Consider the following 4,959-nt stretch of genomic DNA (forward strand, 5'->3'; position numbering starts at 1 on the left):
ACTGAGGGAACAGAAGCACACATACACACAGACAAATCAAACAAAGAAACACATTACAGGGGGGAAAGAAAAGAAAGAAAATGGGAGGGAAAGAGACGAAAAGAAGAGAAGAAGAGAAAATAAAAAGAAAAGAGAAAGAAGAAAAGACAAATATATATATATATATAAGGGGGTCGGAGACAACAAAGGACACTAGACCGTTTAAAGTGTATGACCAGTTTAGGGGAGAGGTAAGGATGAGATACAGGAGAATATATCTGGGTTGCAAGAAGGTGAAAAAGTAAGGGAGAAAGGAGAAAGGAATATAAGGAGTAAAATTTAAAGGAATTGAGTAAAGAAAAAGAAAAAAAAGGTAATAATGACAAAGAAATAAGTACGAAACTAGTGAAAAAAATTTTTTTACATATTAAACAAACAAACAAACAAACAAAAAAACAACAAAACAAAACAAAACACAAAACAAAACGAAAAAAAAGCAAGCAGCAGCTCCCCCTGGTGGATAGACGTGGTTTGATGTGGTAAGTCTTGGAGTCTGTTCTCAGAGGCTCTGCCCCTGCCTTAGGCGAAATGAGCAGCAGGAGGTGAAGTGCGCACCTTCACAGACTCAGTTGAGGAGTCCCCACCCCCAGTCAGGATCGCGATTGCAATGGGGGAAAGGAAAAAAACACAAAGCAAAAAACTGAGTCTCTCTTAGTTTCCGATAGCTTTGCTCAAGATGCTGTGTGCTGCTGGAAATGAGCTGGGAGCTCCTACAGTCTAAGCGTGGGCCCAGGCCTCCACCCCCCACCAACTCTTTGTTGGGGGTCCCGTAGGTGTGTGCCCTATTTTTTCCCTGTGGGGACCCGGGATTCACGCAGTCCATGCAGGGGGCGAGGTGTGCCGTGGAAATGCGGTCCGTGGTCCCATTTCCAAAACTAAGTTCGAATTGCTCGCACCTGGCGCAGTTGCTGCTCAGGCCACTTCCCACAGGGGAGCGCACCTCCCCAGCACAGCTGCTTCTCACAGCCACAGACACCTCTGATTCCCCGCCGAGATGGCTTAGGGCTGGAGGCTGTTCCTTCTCTTGGGCCACCCCATTTCGGGATTCCGGCTACGCAGCAATTATCTATGGAGTGGGTTTCTGTCTCCAAGTGCAGCCAAGCGTTCTATACGTCTTCCCCAGAGACAGTTCTATGAGCGTGTTCCGACTCTGTCTCTTCCCTTTGTCTCTCGGGGCTGTGCGCTTGTGCCACGTTGGGCTGGGGATCTTACCTCCCTTGCCTGTCCAGGGCTGGCCCGTTTTCGGATCTCCCCCATTCGCCCCCACTCACTCAGATATCCTTGAGGTTCTATTCCTCCTGGAGTTCGTATTTTCTCCTTCCACTTTCGCAGATGAGCTTAATATCCTTCTCAGTTGGATAAATGGTGCGGACAGAGTTTACAGAGCTCCCTTCCTCTCTGCCATCTTGGCTCCCCCTTCCAAAAGAAAAATATTTTGTGACATGTGAAAAATTACATGAAATTCTAATTTTAGACCATAATTAAAGTTTTATTGGAATATAGCCATGTTCATTTATTTACATATTATCTGTAGCTGCTTTCCTGCTACCATAGCAGAGTTGAGTAGCTGCATCCAAGACTCCATGGCTCACAGATCTTAAAATATTTACTATCTTGCCCTTTACAGAATAAGTGTGATGACTCCTGATATGCAGCAACAAAGAATTAATAGTTAATAGGACTCTGCTTAAGTAAGAATCTAAATATAACATTAGATATGAAAGAGAATGAAGAGACCTCACAAAGAATCCCAAATTCTCAAAGAGATGGAAGGGATTGCTACCAATGTTTTCTGAGCCCACAAATAACTCTAAGCTCATTATCATGGATTCAGGGGATAAGGAAGAGATTTAGCAGGTATGAAATTGCTGGGAGTTTCTAAAAAGAAAGAGAGAACAGTTGGAAAGGAAGGTTGAGATCAGAGTGTGAAAGACCTTGAATGCCAAATGCATCTTGAAAGAAATGGATGAGCCACTATTGGGTTTCAGGTTGAGATATGGCTGAGCAAGAGGGTAAAGGAAGAACTTGAGAAATATGATTCTTACCTCCAGACATCATTCTAGTTCTCTGCCAGCTCTAGACAAGTTGCAGTGTCTGAGAAGTTCACAACAGTCACTCAAGTTCAGAACCATCTCAATACAAGTATCCTAATCTGAACATAATCTGGTTGGAAACCAGGATTCTACGGTAAGTCAAAGATATGTATTGAGTTAGTTTTCAATGGATTTCTGCCTTAGGAACATAAGAAAACTCTCATCACATCTTTATCTCATTCTTACTCATTTTTCAGGGCCCAAAGTAAACCCAAAACTGTCATAGCGATCTTGCCCTCCTCTGAACTCCTTTAGCACTTCTTTGTGCTGGTCACAAGAGTCTCACTGTACCCCACCTAATACTAAAAGTATCTCTTTGTGAAATGGGTTTGTTTCCCAAGAAGGACCTTGAGATTTCAGAAAGAAAAGGGATCTTAACTGATACCTTTCTGTGTTCCCATGGTTGGTTAATAAGGATATTGATCCAATGATTTAGTGGTCCCTCAGTGTATGGAGACTCCCATTTAGGAGAGCTCAGGTACTTTGGGAGCTATGTCAGCTTTAGCCACACATCCACCTTGTTAGAGTTGATAACCTAGGAAGGGATGAGGCCTAGTGATATATTACAGCCAATCCTGTGCTGCAATGACCATGCAAAGAGCAGCTAGCTCTTTCTGGCCCTAATACTACAAGGCCCAGATCCCCATCATTCCTGCCTTCATAGGCTCAGGGCAAAATGCCATGGTCAGGAAGACAAAGCCCACAATTCTGGCTGCCAGGCATCCAATCCCATTTTCCATGGTCTCTGTTGATCCTGGACCAAGACATCAGGCTGGACTTAACAAATTCAAGACAAAAATAGGTCCTTGGCTGGAAAGGCTGGCTTTCCACAAAGTGCTCTTTCCTCCAACAGCCAAAGCAAATGCCGCCGGCTGGCCAGGACTAAAAGCCAGTCATCTGCTCCCAACCTCTGCCGGCCAGCACCAAAGAGGCTCAGAGTCAACAGTGCATGGACAGGTCTGTTATTACATTCCTTCTCATACCTCTGACATTAGATTCCCCTTTAGTGAATCTAAACAATTAAATAGAACTAAGGTCAGCTCTAGCCTCTAGGAAAATGTCAAAGATCCCTCAAGGGCCTAAATTGCTAAGAGTTGGAAATTCAGCACATCCCTTACTTTTACTCCCCTCAGACTCTCAAGGGTGTCCAAACCCACAGGTCACCTTCTGGAGTCTCTCTTTTTAAATTGCTTTCCTATGCTCACTCAGGGGAGAGGAAAGAGGTATATATGAATAAATAGTCAGTACCCCCTGTTCTTACTGGCTCACAGGTCAAGCTGAGATTCAAAACAGTTCAACCAATCATTTTTCTTGAACTAAATTTCCAGTCTCCCCTTGTCATGATGGGAATGGGCCCAAGTCTCAAACATTAGTTGAGAGGGATATGGAGAGAGGTAGAAGAGGAAGGAGAAGGAAAAGGAGAGTAGGAGAGGCCAGGCAGAAACAGAGCAAAGTATTTTTTTAATCTAACATACAGAAGTCTCTTCTGAAAGAGTGATTTTTCACTGATGAGTAAAAGTAGAGGAGTAGGAAAATGGCATTGCTTTGAGAATAAAATTTTCTTCTCTATGCATATAGAAATCACTCTTCCCTCTCAAACTGGGATAAGTCAGTACTGACTTAGAAAAAAGCCCGTGACTAGAAGAAATTACCACCAAAAAAATGACGTGTCTCTCCTCAGGGATATTTGACATCTGAGTCAAACTACTAGGTCAGCATCCTCTTTGGTACCCAGGTTCCTTCTAATAATAATCACAGATATTTTACATTAATAATAAAAACCAAGTACTTAGCACCCACTATGTGTCTGGCAGTGTTCAATTCTCAAACTGTTCACCAAGGCACCCCAGGGTACCATAGCAACTTACAGGAATACTGTAAGTACTGTAAGGTATTTTACATTTTTGAGGGAAACACAGCGACATCTGTCGGGCATAGCATGAACTACTATTAGTAAGTTGTACTTAATTACTTAATACACAGAAGTGTTAAATACTTCTTTAGGCTTGGGGATGCTATGAAAACAATTACTGATACAGGAAGGGCACAGTGAACCAAGAAACTTTGGGAACTTTTGCTATATACATTAAGTAGATTATATCATGCAGTCCTCAGACCTTATGAGGTAGGTCTTAATATTGTTTCCATTTTATAGATAAAGAAACTAAGGCTTCAAGATGAATTAATTTGCCCACGGTGCCTAGCTAAGCGATGGCAAAGCAGAGTTGAGAACCTAGATATGGCAAACTTCAGAGGCTGCTGTTAAACCATTTGCAACACCTCCTTCCCATAATTAACTTTGTTCACTATTCTCATTGAATATGCAAGCTGTGAAGAATACCTTGATAAGACAAGTGACCTTTGTGCTATAAAAATAATATTACTATTCTGAGGTCCAGATTTTTTTCTGTAAATTAACTCACACACCATAACAGGCATAGGAGAAAAGGTATCATTTAAAAGCAAAAATTATACAACAATGAAACATAACCTGAAAATGGGGCTACCCCCAAGCTATTTGAACTGTTCAAGTGCTTTTAAACTAATTTTTGGGATACCTCCAATGCATACTAAATCTTACTGTAAATGTTACCTGTCCTAAACCACTAACTTTCATTTTTGTGTCATAGTGTGAAAAACAATGTCCATTACCTCACTTGATATAAAAGAAGAAGCTTCAGCACTGGTTGCCACTGTTTTGCCTCTTGTAATGGTAAGGGAAACCAGCTTGAAGACAAAGCCAAAATAAAGAAGAGTGCAGAGTCAAGAGAATCACAAAAAAAAAGGAGCAAAGTCATGACTAAACCATGCTTAACCCCTACTTTAA

Source organism: Suricata suricatta, chromosome X (genome assembly GCF_006229205.1).
Source record: "Suricata suricatta isolate VVHF042 chromosome X, meerkat_22Aug2017_6uvM2_HiC, whole genome shotgun sequence".
Taxonomy (NCBI): Eukaryota; Metazoa; Chordata; class Mammalia; order Carnivora; family Herpestidae; genus Suricata; species Suricata suricatta.